Genomic DNA, 17,730 nt, shown 5'->3' on the forward strand with positions numbered 1-17,730 from the left:
CATAGTCTTCAACTGAGTAAATGGATGTATGTGCTGCAACACCACTCTCTATCAGTTTTAGAAAGACATACTTAATAATAAGCCTATTGCTAATTTCAGCTATAATGGGTGATATTATGGTCCAGTAAGAGCCTTTTGTATCAAGACTTTAAAAATTTTTCTTGCTACGTAGGCAGTGGCTGTTCCATCAGTCCCAGCAAGATCAGAACCTCTGGAGAATCATAACCTTCCTTCGGTACACAAACTGTTGTCCATTAGCATCTTACTGCCTGTAATGATGCTTACCAATCAAATTAAGAAATGTACTCCTAACCCAAGACAACGATACCTTTTACTCCTTATTCCTAACAGTCTTCTTTGAATATGTTTTTAAAAATTCACGAGTTTCCAAAATCAAAGTGTATTAAAAAGTATATAATGCAAAGTCTCCTTGTCACTCTATTTGTCATGTGCCCAGTTGCCAGTACACTACTAAATAGATATTCCTGTGTTAGATTCTTGGGGATCTTCCTATAGAGCTTTTTAATGTAAATGTTATTATGTATATTTAAGATATGTAGCATGATGTTGTGGGATACATGTAGATAGTAAAATGATTACTCTAATGCAACAAATTAAAATATCTGTCATTTCATATAGCTGCTCGATTGTGTATGTGTGTGGCAAGGGCAGCTAATATCTACTAATTTAGCAAAACTCCTAAATACAAGGCAATATTATTTATTTATTTATTTATTTTTATTTTTATTTTTTGAGATGGAGTTTCGCTGTTACGCCGAGGCTGGAATGAAGTGGTGTGATCTCGGCTCACTGCAACCTCCATCCACCAGGTTCAAGCGATTCTCCTGCCTCAGCCTCCCGAGTAACTGGGATTACAGGTGCACGGCACCATGCCCAGCTAATTTTTGTATTTTTAGTAGAGATGGGGTTTTGCTATGTTGGCCAGGCTGGTCTCGAACTCCTGACCTCAGATGATCCACCTCCCTTGGCCTCCCAAAGTGCTAATATTACCGGCGTGAGCCACTGGCAATATTATTAACTTGGGTGTGAGGCCCAAGGCAATATTATTAACTATAGTCCTCATGTTATACATTGCTATCTAGACCTGTTCATCTTACTTGTCTGCTACTTTGTATTATTTGAGCTATATCTCCCCCATTTTCTCCCCAGGACTGCCTCCTGGTAACCACTGTTTTATTCTCTACTTTTAGGGAGATTTTTATGTACATAAAAACAAATATAAATAAATGTTTTTCTCATGTTTTATACCAATCGTATCATACTATACACGTTTTATGTATTTGTGTTTTTTTTCCTTTAAAATGTTTCTTCAAGATCTTCCTAGATCATGTTGTGTCATATTCAATTGTATTATAGTGTTTCATATTCAGTTTTGGTGATATAACATACATAAAGAGTTACTAGTTGACAGATAATGAAGTTTGTTTCTAAACATTATTACAGCCTATACCACAATGAATAACCTTGTACATACATTATTTTCTGTGTATGGGAACTTACCTGTATGATACTTTCCTAGAATTGGTTGCTGAAAGTGTATATAATATTGGATAGATACCTTGTAATCTTGGGCAGATATTTCAAAATTATCCTCCATTTAGACTGTACCAACTTGGACTTTTATCAGCAATGAATGAGAGTTTCTATTTCCACAGACTTGCCAGTTGTGTTTTAAAACTTTGATTTTTGCCAAGTTGATGCTGAAAAATAGTCGCTTTAAAAAATATAAAATGTTTCATGAATTTGCACATCCTCTTTGTTCAGAGGCCCTGCTAATAATCTCTGAATGGCATCAATTTTTGGTATATGTGTTGCTGAAGTAAGCACTCTGTTTACCTTTTATTTGCCTCTCTATGATTGTGAGATCAATGTGTTTTCAGGTATTTGAGATATTTGCAGATTTTTAGTTTCAATATGAATTTAATACAAATTTCTTTAATATTAATTTTGAATTTAATATGAGATTTTCTTTTTAAATTACTAATGTATTGAAAATTTTTATATATTTCAGATCTAAACTATGATGTGACTTGCATATATTTTTTTCAGTTTATCATTTGTCCTTAGCTGTTCAATATGATGACTTTTGCCATGTAAAAGTGTTTTGTTTTGTTATTCCTTTTTTATGAATTCTGAATTTTGAGTCCTAGAAAGCCCTTTTTGTACATTGAGATTATAAAACAATTCTCTTGTCTCCCCACCCCACACAGTCTCACCCTCTGTAGCTTTTGTAAACTCATTTCCTTGCATGTAAATTTTTGAATCATTTGAAATTAATTCTGGTGTGGATCTGACACTATTTTTGCACCAATACCATTTATTTAATGTTATTTTATCCATACTGGTATGAAGTGACTTTATAACATACTAGCTTTAACATACCACCTTTAAATAAGTTTGAGATCAATTTTTGAAAATTCTATTCATTTCTATTGAATTCATATTCATGTGCCAATACCACAATATCTTAATTACTGAAACTTATAATATGTTTTTGCTATTTAAGAGTGCTAACTACAAAATATTGCTCTTCTTTTTCATAAATTTTATGGCTCTTTTTACTTTTAAATTTTCCAATATACAATTTAAAGTCAGCGATGTATTTTAAGAAACAGTTAATTTTATATCAAGAGCATATTAAATTTATAAATTAATGGGCAAAACTGATTTCTTTTTATGCTAAATCTTCCTATCAAACAACTCTGTAAGCTATTACCTCAAGCTGTCTTTTGTCAGAAGTATATTAGAATTTTACTAATTTTTTGTTAAGTTTATTGCTAAGTACTTTTCTTGCTTTTAGAAATTTTAGTTTTCATTTTGTCATACTGTCTAACAAGTTGTATACATGAAATCATTTACTTTAATTATAATAATTATTTTCTATGGCTTACTTGCCAAATTCTCTTATTTATTGTAGTGAATTTTGTTAATTACACTTAATTTACCTCCAAAATAGCAATCCCCAGTCATATAATTTGCAAATAGATATGTAAAACCTATCTTCAAAGCTTATAACACATTTTTCCTCTATACTCTAATTGTGTTGGTTATAAAATTATTAAATAACAATTATTGTGGACTTCCTTTTTGTTTTATCCTCTGCAACAGCTTAAGTGGAATTGGGATTATGCATTCTTTTGGGTTTTGTAGAAAATTCCTCTGAAAAATAACCTTTAGTAGTTTTTGGTGATAGGTACTTAACAAAATTTTTCATTTCTTTTATGTAAATTGGTCTTTTAAAATGCTGGTGTGTTTTTTTTCAAAAACGGGTTTCTGTAAATTATGTTTTTCTAGGAAATTGCTTAATTTTTTAGGTTTTACATAGAGGTAAGCACAATCATTTCTTATGACTCTAAATTTTCTCCTTTTGTATTTTGGGTTAACTAGCTACTTAATATTTCTAACTTTTGGTAATTATGCTTTCCTCTCTTTTTCCTAGATTTGTTTCATTAGCTCTATTTTACTGTTTTCTTTGTTTCTTTCCTTTTTTTTTTTTTTTTTTTTGAGATGGAGTCTCACTCTGTTGCCCAGGCTGGAGTGCAGTGGCGTGACCTCGGCTCACTGCAACCTCCACCTCCCTGGTTCACGCCATTCTCCTGCCTCAGCCTCCCAAGTAGCTGGGACTACAGGTGCCCGCCACCACGCCCGGCTAATTTTTTTTTCATATTTTTAGTAGAGATGGGGTTTCACTGTGTTAGCCAGGATGGTCGCGATCTCCTGACCTCGTGATCCTCCCGCCTCAGCCTCCCAAAGTGCTGGGATTACAGGCGTGAGCCACTGAGCCCAGCCTGTTTTACTGTTTTCTTCTGGTACTTCTTGGCTTCCCTTGCATTCTTCTAGTTTTTCTCTTATGTTTCTGGTCATTGTTTATCAAATTTCTTTGCCAGTTTATTTTGGATATCTAAATTGTAAGTATTACAGGTTAAAGGTTTAACTAGCCTTCTTTCTCAACATATTCTATTTCTGTATAAGCTGTCTCATCGATAACGTGGTTTAAGTGGTTGTCCACATGCTGACGACTCCCTAAAATATATTACTCATTGAAATTCCACCGCTTAGTTATAGGTGCACATTATTCCTTCAGTCATTCATAGACTAATAAAATTACATATATCTAAAACTTGGTTCTCTTCCTTCAGTGTTTCTTATCACAGTGAATGCCACCAGCATCTGCCTAGTCTCAATCCCAGAATCCTGAAGGGATTCTCTCATACGTTTGTTCTCTTATTGTCTATTCCCTCTAAATTAATGGATCCCTTTAATTTTCCCACTTAAGTGTCTCTTTAACATATCTTCTCTCTTTCCTGTCATGACCCTATTCTAAGCCACAATTATCTTTTGCCTACCAGGGGGATGGCCTCCTGCCCAGTCTCACTATATCCACTCTTGTTTCTTCCCAATTCATTCTTCATATTAAAGCCAGGTTAATTCCATAATCCCTCTCTCTTGCTTAAGTTCACTCATAACTTGTTATTATTGTTCAGGGAAAACATTAGAAATACTTATATGGTTTTTAAGGTTCTGAATGATGTAGGCCCTAGACACCAGTCTCAGCTTGAGCCACTCTACCCTTTGCTTTCTCCAGTCCAGATAAACCAGTTATTTTTTCATTTTCCAAATGGATTATTCTTCTTGTATCATCTTATGATATTTGCACATTTGCAATCACTGTTTCTTGAGAAATTCATTCTATTCCATTTATTACTAATTCATTATCTTTAGACTTGGTCTTCAAGATATGTTTCTCAGATTTTTTTTCTCCTTTTTTATTTTTAATTTTTGTGGGCACATTGTAGGTGTATATCCCAGATAAGATTCCTCATATTCATCTTTTCTAGATCCTTTGGGTAGCTCTCTTTCCTCCATATACCAGTTGAGTTTTCAAGTACATAACAAATTACATAATTATTTGTTTAGTGCTGATTTTTCATACAACATGTAGCCTCAGCGTGGATATCTCTTTGGTAAATGACTTAATCCCCAGTAACTAGTAAGATGACTATCCACTAAAGAGTTCAAAACATCGAAAGAAAAAAATGTTATCAAGAAAAAAAAGTAAAAGTTTAGAAAATATATTATTCTTTTCTAAAAATTGAAACAGAAGATCTGTATTAACATGATATTAATAATCAAGTAGGACAAATAGTTCAAAAGAGAATTATAAATTTAACATTTCATCTTGGCAAAGAAATAAATGATTAGTTAATGATCAGTATTATTGTCTAGATGTCTAACCATCTAGAATCATAAACAGTGTGAGATGCCCAAGTTATACCAAATAAACTCTACATGAATATATACACGAATATATATGCAAATTTATATGTAAAGATTTATATGTAAAATGATATAATTTTATTAAATTATGGGAAGTAAATATGCATAAATATTTATACAATCTTGGTCTGAATACAACCTATAAAATTTGAGGGCAAAGGCATATATGACACAAGAAATGAATAGTGATTGAAACCAAATAAAAAATGAAATATTGGCCAGGCACAGTGGCTCACGCATGTAATCCCAGTACTTTGGGAGGCCGAGGCAGGTGGATCACCTGAGGTCAGGAGTTTGAGACTAGTCTGGCCAACATGGTGAAACCCTGTCTCTACTAAAAACACAAAAAATTAGCTGGGTGTGATGGTGTGTGCCTATAATCCCAGCTACTTTGGAGGCTGAGGCAGGGGAATTGCTTGAACCAGGGAGGTGGAGGTTGCAGTGACCTGAGATGGTGCCACTACACTCCAGTCTGGGTGACAGAGCGAGACTCCATCTCAAAAAAAAGAAAAAAAGAAATACTGTTAGTAGAAAAAATTCATAAAAAGTATTCAGAACAGGAGGGTAAAAGTTGTTTAATATATGTGATGGAAAATAAGTTATTGTCCTTATATGTTAAATAAAGTCTTTGTGATTATTTAAGAGATAATCACCAAGAAAATGACAAATGTCTAAGTTAAAGAAAAAATAATGATTTTAAACAGGCAATTCATACAATATTAAACGCCGAATTACATGGTAATTTCAACTGCTTTAATAGCCATGGGAATGGAAATAGAAATGGTATATTATTTAATTAGGATGGCAATGATTAAAAGAATGATAATATAAGAAATAAATTAAAGAATATATTAACATAATTAAGGAATGATCAGAAGAACTAGCTAACATGGAAAAAACAGACATTGTTATACAAAGCTGGCAAGATTATAAATTGAAATAACCTTCACAGAGGACAAACTGGCATTATGAGTCAAAAATGTTTAGAATGGTCACACTCACTCATTCCTCTCTGAAAAACAACCTAAGAAAATATTCAATTGAACACAAATGGACATGTCTTACTTGTCATTTAGTGTCCTATTTGCAAAAGTGAAGAGGACTTTATGGCATAATTATTTATATTACCCATGTTTACAGATACACCTAATTTTCTTCCCCTTGCTATTAAAAATTTTGTTTTTTATTCACTGTGATTTTTTTCTATAAGTCCTTACATATTTAGAAACACATCCTGAAACAAAATAAAATACTAATACACATACACACAAATGCACACACCATTGCTATCTGTAGTTGCAGCTTTTAACAGAGTGCTTAATGTGTAGAAACCATTCCATGATGTCTACTTAAATCAAACTGAAGCGAATACTGTATCATAGGAATTATACGAGCAGAACATGTATTACCCACTTATCAAGGATGTTTGCCTTCTTGTGAAATAAAATAAATCTTTAAGGTTTTTCCAAAGCTTATCTCTAGAAGCTAAGTCATGGTATGCTTAATTGATTTTGATTTGCTCTCACACTTTGTATATAGATTTCCTTCATTTCACAGAAACACCATCTCTATTACAGGATTTGGGTAGAGCTGGTAGAGCTGCTGTTTACCCTAGTAAGTGCCCTAGAAAGTCAATTGTTGAAGGCCGAAAGAGTGAGGGTTGTGATCAACTCAGCATACCACTGGAGGCTATATGAGTAAATGGCAAACTGTTCTCATGAAAGCAGGATGTTGGCAAACTGACAAACTGTCTGCCACCCACAAGGAATGCTGAGGGCAGTCATGACCCTCAGCATTCTTGTGTTTCTTGTGGTCAGGCAAATCTGAAGCCTGTTAGCAATAACGTGAACCTGTGATCAATCAAGCAGCTGACCAATCATTACCTCCTCCTCCCTGCTCTTGTTACCCAATAAATACGAAGGGCTGTGGAAGCTCGGGGACTGCCTTTGCTCACTAGAAGCAGGGAGCTCTCTTCTTCCCCTGGCCCTTTCCTTTAAAACAGTTTCTTTTGTCTTAAGTTTTCATTTCTACTGTTTGTTCCTTTGTTCAGTCTCATAAGTAGTCTCAAGTAGTAACAGTAGTAACTGTTGTAATGACAGTCTCAAGGAGTAACAATAGTAACTGCTGTAATGATGGTCTCAAACAGTAACAGTAGCAACTGCTGTAATGATGGCCTCAAGTAGTAGCAGTGGCAGTTTGCCACAGTCAATTCTACTTTATCTACAATCACCAGCACACAGGTACCTTTTTTTTTGCAACGGCAAATATACAGTAAGTTGCCAGCCAGCAAAGTCTTCATCTTACTTATCTCATCACTCTATCTAAAACTTTAATTTTCAGCTAAGCAAGTCCAGAATTAAACTCCTCATTACTGCTATTAGGCATTAACTTAATTGGTGATGATTATTTTGGTACATTTTTCAAAGTAAGATTCTCAAATGGCTGTGACATGACAATCTGGAAATTCAAGGCTAAAAGAATATTTGATTTAATTTGTAGAAAGTATAATTCTTGAGGTGAATTAACAAATACTAATAAATACAAAGTTTAACATAAAATTAGTGTTATGCAGAATTGTAATAATAAGGGAAGTGTTTTGATTTTGTAACAGGTTAGGTTTTAAATAAATACAGTGTTTCATTACTTTATTTGAAAAAAATGATTATTTATAAAGCATACAATTTGGTAATTGGATACAGATTTTCTTGGCAGGAAGATATTGCAAGTACATGTAATTGAACATTAAAATCAAGGATATTACTACTGTGTAGACCTAAAAGTGTTTGTTCATCAGAAATTAAAGATTTTGCAAATAACTTTCTGTGGTCATACTATTTTTTTTTCTTTTTTTTTTGTGACGGAGTTTTGCTCTTGTTGCCCAGGCTGGAGTGCAATGGCGTGATCTCGGCTCATGGCAACCTCTGCCTCCTGGGTTCAAGTGACTCTCCTGCCTCACCCTCCCAAGTAGCTGGGATTACAGGCATGCCTTACGACGCCCAGCTAATTTTGTATTTTTAATAGAGATGAGGTTTCTCCATGTTGGTCAGGCTGGTTTCGAACTCCAGACCTCAGGTGATCCACCCGACTTGGCCTCTCAGAGTGCTGGGATTACAGGTGTGAGCCACCATGCCCAGCCTGTGGTCATACTATTAATGAAACAATAAATATCCTGATGTCATAAAGCCAAATTACTACGATATAGTAAAGACCTCAGATTAAAGGATATTCTTTTTTTATTATTATACTTTAAGTTTTAGGCTACATGTGCACAACGTGCAGGTTAGTTACATATGTATACATGTGCCATGTTGGTGTGCTGCACCTATCAACTCATCATTTAACATTAGGTATATCTCCTAATGCTATCTCTCCCTTCTCCCCCAACCCCACAACAGGCCCTGGTGTGTGATGTTCCCCTTCCTGTGTCCACGTGTTCTCATTGTTCAATTCCCACCTATGAGTGAGAACATGCGGTGTTTGGTTTTTTGTCCTTGCGATAGTTTGCTGAGAATGATGGTTTCCAGCTTCATCCATGTCCCTACAAAGGACACGAACTCATCCTTTTTTATGGCTGCATAGTACTCCATGGTGTATATGTGCCACATTTCCTTAATCCAGTCTATCATTGTCAGACATTTGGGTTGGTTCCAAGTCTTTGCTATTGTGAATAGTGCCGCAATAAACATACATGTGCATGTGTCTTTATAGCAGCATGATTTATAATCCTTTGGGTATATACCCAGTAATGGGATGGCTGGGTCAAATGGTATTTCTAGTTCAAGATCCCTGAGAAATCACCACACTGACTTCCACAATGCTTGAACTAGTTTACAGTCCCACCAACAGTGTAAAAGTGTTCCTATTTCTCCACATCCTCTCCAGCACCTGTTGTTTCCTGACTTTTTAATGATCGCCATTCTAACTGGTGTGAGATGGTATCTCATTGTGGTTTTGATTTGCATTTCTCTGATGGCCATTGACGATGAACATTTTTTCATGTGTCTTTTGGCTGCATAAATGTCTTCTTTTGAGAAGTGTCTGTTCATATCCTTCGCCCACTTTTTGATGGGGCTGTTTGTTTTTTTTTCTTGTAGATTTGTTTGAGTTCATTGTAGATTCTGGATATTAGCCCTTTGTCAGATGAGTACATTGCAAAAATTTTCTCCCAGTCTGTAGGTTGCCTGTTCACTCTAATAAAGGCTATTCTTACAGTCTCTGTAAACACAGGGATTTTCACACCTTGGTTTGAGTACCTTTTACAATAACTTTTAAAATGGTTATGGATCATTTGTGATTACAATTACTTAGTGAATTAGTCTGTCAATATTTGACAACTCCTAAGATAAATCTAAAATTTCATAAGTTGATCCTAAAATTCACCTGTAAGATTAAATGACTAAGAAAAGCAAGATAACCTTAAAGAATAGTGATGGGAAGTTTATTGTAAAACTATTTTTTACATTTATTTTTTATTTTCAATAAATAATTGCTAATAAATTTTTAAATTTATTTTTTATTGACAAAAATTGTACATATGTATGGGGTACATGTAATATTTTGATATATGCATACAATGTGTAATGATTAAATCATGGTAATTGGGATATGCATTACCTCAAACATTTTTCATTTCTTTGTGTTGAGAACATCTCAAATCTTCTCTTCTAGCTACTGTGTAATATACAATAAATCATTGCTAACTATAGCACCCCATTGTGCTATTAAACACTAGAACTTATTTATTATCTCTAACTATATATGTGTACCCAATAACCAGTCTCTCTTCACCACCTCACCCTCTTCCCAGCCTCTGCTAACCACCATTCTACTCTCCACCTCCATGAAATCAACTTTTTTAGCTCCCACATATGAGTAAGAACACATAATAATTGTCTTTCTTGCTTATTTCACTTCACATAATGACCTGCAGTTCCATCCATCCTGCTGCAAATAACAGGAATTTATTCTTTTTGGATGGCTGAATAGTATTCAGTTGTGTATATATACCACATTTTCTTCATCCATTGATGAACACTTAGGTTGATTTCATATCCTAATTGTTAGGAATAGTGCCGTAATAAACATGGGAGTGCAGATGTCTTTTTCATATATTGATTTCCTTTTTTTTTATTTTTGGATACATGCCCAGCAGAAATTGCTGGGTCACATGGTAGATCTATTTTAATTTTTTGTGGAGTCTCTGTACTGTTTTCCACAGTGGTTGTACTAATGTACATTTCCACCAATGGTATGCCAGCATTCCCCTTTTTCTGCATCCTTGCCAGCATGTTATTTTTTGTCCTTTTGATAATAGCTATTTTAACTAGGTGAAATGATTTTGCATTGTGGTTTTTATTTGCATTTTTCTAATGACTAGTGATGTTGAGCATTTTTTCATATGCCTGTTAGTGATTTGTATGTTGTCTTTTGAGAAATGTCTATTTGGGGCATTTGCCTATATTTTTTAAATTTATTAATTTATTTTGTTTTTGAGACAGGATCTTACTCTGTCACCCAAGCTAGAATGCAGTGGCACTATATCAGCTGACTGCAACCTCCACCTCCCAGGCTCCCCACCTCAGGCTCCAGAGTAGCTGGATTATAAGTGTGCACCCCCACACACAGTTAATTTTTGTACTTTTTGTAGAGATGGGGTTTTGTCATGTTGTCCAGGCTGTTCTCGAACTCCTGACCTCAAGCGATCCATCCACCTCAGCCTCCTAAAGTGCTGAGATTACAGGTGTGAGCTATGGAGCCCAGCCATTTGCCCATTTTTAAACTGAATTGTTTTATGCTATTAAGTTGTTTGAGTTTCTTATATATTCAGGTTATTAGTTCCGTGTCGGCTGCATTAATTTGAAAATATTCTTTTCTAATATGTAGGCATCTCATGTTCATGGATTGGAAGAATTAATATTGTGAAAATGACCACATCACCAAAAGAAATCTACAGATTCAATGTAATCCCTATCAAAATAACAATAACTTTCTTCACAAAAATAGAAAAACAGAATCCTAAAATTTATGTAGAACCACAGAAGACTCCAAATAGCCAAATAAATCTTGAGCAAAAACAACAACAACAAAACAAAGCTGGATGCATTACACTGCCTGCCTTCAAAAATATATTATAAGGCTATCAAAACAGCATTGTACTATTTTAATAACAGACATATGTTCAAATGGAGCAGGTCAGAGAGCCCAGAGATAAATCCAATATTTCCAGCTAACTGATTGTCAACAAAGGTACCAAGAACATTGATTGGGAAAAGGACAGTCTCTTCGATAAATGGTGCTGGGAAAACTGGATATCTGCAAGCAGAAAAAATGAAACTATATCCCTATCTCTCACCATATATAAAAGTCAAATCAAAATTGTTTACAGACTTACAAATGTAAGACCTGAACCTGTGAAACTACTAGAAGAAAACATTAGGGAAATGCTTCAGAACGTTACTCTGGGCAAAGATTTTGGGGCAAGATCTTTGCAGGCAACAAAAGCAAAATAGACAAATTAGATAACATCAAGCTAAAATGCTTATGCACAGCACAGAAAACAATTAATATAGTGAAGAGACAATAAATAGAATGAGAGAAAATATTTCAAAATCATATTAATTAAAAGTTTGTTGTTAGTGCTGAAAAAGACAGTAGTTAGACCAATAGAGCAGGAGACAGCACAGAAAGAGTCCTGAGCACAAATGGGAAATCATATATGACAGAGGCAGTATCTGGAGAAAAAATTATGAACTATTCAATGAATGTTAACAAGAAAGAGACTATTCATAGGAGGGAAAATTTTCAGATTCCCATTATAGTCATGCAGAAAAATAAATCCTCAATGGATTAAAGACCTAAATGTGAAAAGCAAAATTATAAAGACCTATGAAGAAAATAAACAAGCATATGTTTATACCATAGGATTCATAGGATTTCTTGCAAAGATACAAGATATAAAAAATTATTGATAGAGTTGATAACAATAAAATTAATAAACTATAAAAAAAGTTAAATTACAAACTAAACCAGAAGTTATCTGCACTGCATTTTCTAGCAAAGGATTATATCTAGAATATATGAGGATATTGTACAAATCACTAAGTAAAGCAATTTAACGGGCAAAATTATCCAAGAATGTAAATAAAGGCTATAAACATAAGGAAATATTCTGAAATATTCTTTTTTGAATAAAAGAGCTGCCATACTCATTATATTATATATCCTTATTAGATTATGTTATCAAACATTTTAAAATCTGACAATTCGAATTTTTTTTTGTGGACGTAGGACACAATGTATATTTCTGGTGGTAGTATAAATTGGTACTACTTTGCATAATGAAAGTGGAAATACCTAGTAAAATCAAATACGCACCACACACACACACACACACACACACACACACACACACCACAACCCATAATGTTCACCTCTAGATAGATTTTCTATAAACCAGAGGAAACCTATCATATCTGAAATAGGGTATATACAAGCAAATCTGCTGAAGGTTTTTATAATAGAAAAACATTGAAATTATTGTTACTGCCTATACACAGAAGAGGATTAAAAATCTAAGATATTAGGCAATGATATTCATTCAGGACAGGCACAGGAAAAGATTTCATGATGAAGACGCCAAAAGCAATCACAACAAAAGCAAAAATTGACAAATGGGATCTAATTAAACTGAAGAGCTTGTTCACAGCAAAAGAAACTATCAACTGAGGAAACAGAAAATCTACAGAATGGGAGAAAGTTTTTGCCAACTGTGCATCTGACAAAGGTCTAATATCCAGCATCTAAAGGAACTTGAACAAATTTGTAAGAAAAAAAAGACCTGGACAAGTACATGAACAGACACTTTTCCAAAAAAAAAAGGCATACATGCAGCCAAAAATCATATGACAAAAAGCTCAGTATCACTGATGATTACAGAAATGCCAATCAAAACCACAATGAGATACCATCTCACACCAGTAAGAATGGCTATTATTAAAAAGTCAAAAAATAACAGATGCTGGCAAGGTTGTGGAGAAAATAAAACCTTATACACTGTTGATGAGTGCATAAATTCGTTTAGCCATTATGGAAGACAGTGTGGCGATTCCTCCAAGGCCTAAAGACAGAAATACCATTTGACCCAGCAGTCCCATTACTGGGTATAAACCCAAAGGAATGTAAATCATTCTATTATAAAGACACATGCAAGTGTATGTTCACTGCAGCACTATTCACAATAGCAAAAACATGGAATCATCCTAAATGCCCATCAGTGATAGACTGCATGAGGAAAATGTGGTAAATATAAACCATGGAATGCTATGCAGCCATAAAAAGAACAAGATCATGTCCTTTGCCAAGAGGTGGAAGAAGTTGGAGGCCAATATCCTTAGAGAACTAACACAGGAACAGAAAACCAAAAACTGCATGTTCTTACTTATAAGTGGGTGCTAAATGATGAGAACACATGGACACATAGAGGGGAACAACACACACTGGAACGTATTGAAGAGTGGAGGATGGGAGGAGGGAGAGGATCAGGAGAAAAACTAATGAGTAGTAGGCTTAATACCTGGGTGATGAAATAATCAGTACAACAAACCCCTATGACTCACGTTTACCTATGTAACAACCTGCACATATACCCCTGAACTTAAAATAAAAGTTAAAAAGTAATCTAAGGTATATCACTGTGTTGGAAAGCTACTTAGTAGTGAATTAATGAAATAGAACCACATGAATCCATGTAGATAGATCTTAAAAAAATACTAAGTGTGTAAAAAAGCAAGCTGTGGAAGTATGCCACTTGTTATGGTAAATACTAAAAGCATCCAAATCAATATCAAATATTGATGAAAACTGTAGAACACCATCCTCACTCCAGTGATTTTACTGTGCTGGCTCACAATTTAGAAAGGGAGGTCTAAGTCATCTAATATTAGCAATTGCAATATCTTCAATCAAAATATGTGCATCTTTGTTCAATACCTGAGTGACAAAAGAGAGAGAAGAGATTTTCTGTAGCCTGCTTTCTCTCCCTTCTTTTGTAGTTTTGTTTAGAATGGCGTTCTAGTTGGCCATGAGAAGTAGAGAGCAAGCCACTTGAAAGGTAATCTCTCAGCAGGAATGTTCACTGCTTAGTCTAGCAGTTTCCTTTGAGCTACTCTGTGTGAAGACACTTTCCTGACTGCACTTTGGTGAGGCTGCTGGTAGAGTGACAGAGCTACAAGTACTTTTTGAGAGTAAAAGGGATGACACTGTGGGCTCTACATCAGTTAGAGGGCTGCCATATGACAGAGGGTATTACCACTGTGGAAAACTGTACATGTTTATTTACCTTTTTTTTCTGGTAAAAATCTTTAGAGCACTGGGTTCCTGCCCCAAATCTGACTCCATGTTAGGAACCAGCTGCAACAATGGTCCCACTTTGCTAAGGGGAGGACTGATACTCAGAGTGATCCAAGACCTCCATGTCAGTAACTAAAACATTTAAATACTTTCATCTTGACTGCTGTATCTCTGACCTTCACACGGACCAGCAAACGAAAGGTTAATGCACTTCTTCAAGATGTATCTGTTTTTATTGGTACTTGAGCTTTTCAAAATTCTAAATATTTTATTATCACCTTGGCTTGGAGACCAGTTATATAAATAAAAGTTTAGAGGGATGATTTTTATGCTTTTCTGCCACATATACACACACACACAGATTTACATAAAAAATTAATGTGAAACAGTTTAACATATAGAGTATATTGTGCATTACTTATATTAAAGGATGTCTTTGGGATGAACGCCTATGATTGTGAGGTAAAGGGAGCTAGATTTGGCAGAGAGAGAAGTTGAGGTACAATGTAAGTCAACAACATTCTGAGCTGACTCCACAGGGAGCTCTGGAGCTCATGTGACCCATTGTAGGTACACCTCATTGAGACAAAATGGCTAGGTCTTTATAATCTCCATCAGTCAGTGGATTCTGCTGACTCAGGTAGGGCGTGACCTTAGGTGATGTTGCTCTACAGCTCAGGCCTTCTCCAAAGTCACTGGCACCTGAAAGGTCTCTGCTGACAGGAATTCCATCAGCAGAGGCAACAAGTCCTTCCTTGAAGAGAGATCTAGGTGGTACATCTCCACGTTCATCATAAATCAGCACTATGGTTTTATGATAGCACTGAAAAAAAGATAAATGCACTTTAAGATAGGTTTGGCTTTAAAACCTGAAGATAAATCAAGTTTTTTAAACTGTATGTTTTAGTACATGCACAATATTTTAAATTTGGACTTCCACAGATATTACCCATTAATGTATGTGAGATTAAATATCTTCCTGTAGTCTAAAAATGTTAAATCAGTTTCACCATTTCTCTTATTACCTCTTTTAATTTTGCCCCTCTGTTTCTTCTTCATTTTATCTACTTTCTTTATAAAATACTTCTCCTTCATATAAATCATAAATAAACTCAGGAGAATAATAATGTCAGGGTCAGATTAATGTAGAATATACTAGAAGAGTGACATTATAGATATTAGAAACCACTTACAGGTTATTTTACTATTAATAGGCTCACACATTTGTAGCAACTTCAAGTTTGATGTACCATATGACTCAATTCCTCTACTTACACTGCTATAATTTTCCTCAAATTTTCTTGTAGACCAGAAGAAAATTTGGAAGATTCTAAGCATTACCATCGGTCTGAGCCAGGCTACATTAGAGAACAGAGCCTGAGGTGAAGCTTACTGCTATACTTCATTAGGCATGCAATACCAGGGGAGCAAGAATGAAAAGAGCACTGGAGCCAGCAAGAGAGAGAGCATAATGGTTAATTTTATGTGTTATCTTGATTGGGCCAAGGGATGTCCAGATAGCTGGTTAAACTTTATTTCTGGGTGTGTCTGTGAGGAGGTTTCAGGGAGAGATTAAGGTTTGAACTGGTAGACGGAGTAAAACAGATGGCCCTCCCCAGTGCAGATGGTCCTCATCCAATCAACTGAGGGCCTGAATAAAACAAAAAGAGGGAGGAAGACTGAATTAACTGCCTGATTGCTGTGCTGGAACATCAATCTTCCCTTGCTCTTGTACTCCTGATTTTCAGGTAGACCTGAACTAGAATTTAGATCATTGGCTCTCTAGCTCTCAGGCCTTCAGATTATACCACCATTGGTCCTAGGTCTCCTGGACAGCAGATAATGGGACTTCTCAACCTCTATAAATATGTGAGCCAATACCCTATAGCAAATATCTTCATGGATAGATAGATGTAGATAGATGTCCTATTGCTTCTGTTTTTCTGGAGAACCCTGACTAACATAGAAAGTGAATAAAAGGTGACTGCTTAAGATATCTTCACAAGAAAGTACAACTGATTTCTTAGTCACTATGGATGGTGCTTAGAAACTGTCAGAGGGGAAGAAGGACAAATAATTTATCTTCTTGTTCCTTCCAATATATTTTTTCTTACTGTTCAAAGGTTGGTCCAGAGGCATTAATTCCTTGACAATTTCAGAGTATACTTTATACAGCCCCACCAGGCAATCACTGGAAAAGCCAGATTGCTCTTCCCATGTCATGGGACCTCACCAGAGTGTGGACATTGTGAATGAAACCAGAGTCTCCATAGATCTAGCAACATTAGGATGAAAGTCATGTACAATGCTGGCCTTCTTATCTGGGGATACTAAGTTGTCAGGAAACAAAGCTAAGGGCATAGGTTGGGATTACATGCACAGGCAAGCTACACCGATACAGATTGAGCTGGCTCAGGGGTTGCCCTACTGACCCAAGGGTAGAGAAACTGGAGAAACTCAGGTAAGTCTGAGTCTGGCTGTACAACCAGGCCTGAGTGAAGTGAAATGAAAACCTAAGAAATTTTGCCTTTCCCAAGAGGTTTTGCTTTTCCCAAGGTTTCAATCAGTTAATGACCATGCTGATCTGGACCTTTTGGCTCTATCTCCCTTTCACTCCTGCTACTATGTGTTATTGTCATTTCTGAAAAAGTGAAGAATGAACAGAAATTAATAGAAAACATGTATGTCAGTTGCACATTCACAGAAATCAACATTTATAAACTCATTCTATCATTAAATCTCATATTGTATGGAGAGAAAGACTAGGTAAGAAAAATAATTTTGTACACCCTGGAAAGTGACTTTTAGAACTCGAAAGTAATATGTGGATAGCTATGGTATTTCTTTAACCATGCTCTTTTTTTCTCGAAGTTATGGTGAGAAACAAGATGTTATTCCTGGCCTAAATATAAATAACAGCTTATCTAGAAATTATCTAATTATCTAGCAAACTTGTTAATTTTTACTCCACATCTGTCGTTACAAAACAACTTTTAAAGTCATCTTCATTATTTAATATAGACTTTGATTTTTTTTAATATTCAATAATAATTTGGATTTCAAAGGGCATTTCAGCAATCTCCC

The 17,730-nt window shown here is 35.1% G+C and overlaps 1 non-coding gene across 1 annotated transcript; it reads right to left on the reverse strand.

The window, feature by feature from the left end:
• Nucleotides 1-1,740: 1,740 nt before the first annotated feature.
• Nucleotides 1,741-1,848, reverse strand: LOC112133585 (U6 spliceosomal RNA). Its single transcript, XR_002915222.1, has one exon. It is a non-coding gene; the product is annotated as a U6 spliceosomal RNA (small nuclear RNA).
• Nucleotides 1,849-17,730: the final 15,882 nt, after the last annotated feature.

This window comes from Pongo abelii, chromosome 4, assembly GCF_028885655.2.
Source record: "Pongo abelii isolate AG06213 chromosome 4, NHGRI_mPonAbe1-v2.0_pri, whole genome shotgun sequence".
Lineage (NCBI taxonomy): Eukaryota > Metazoa > Chordata > Mammalia > Primates > Hominidae > Pongo > Pongo abelii.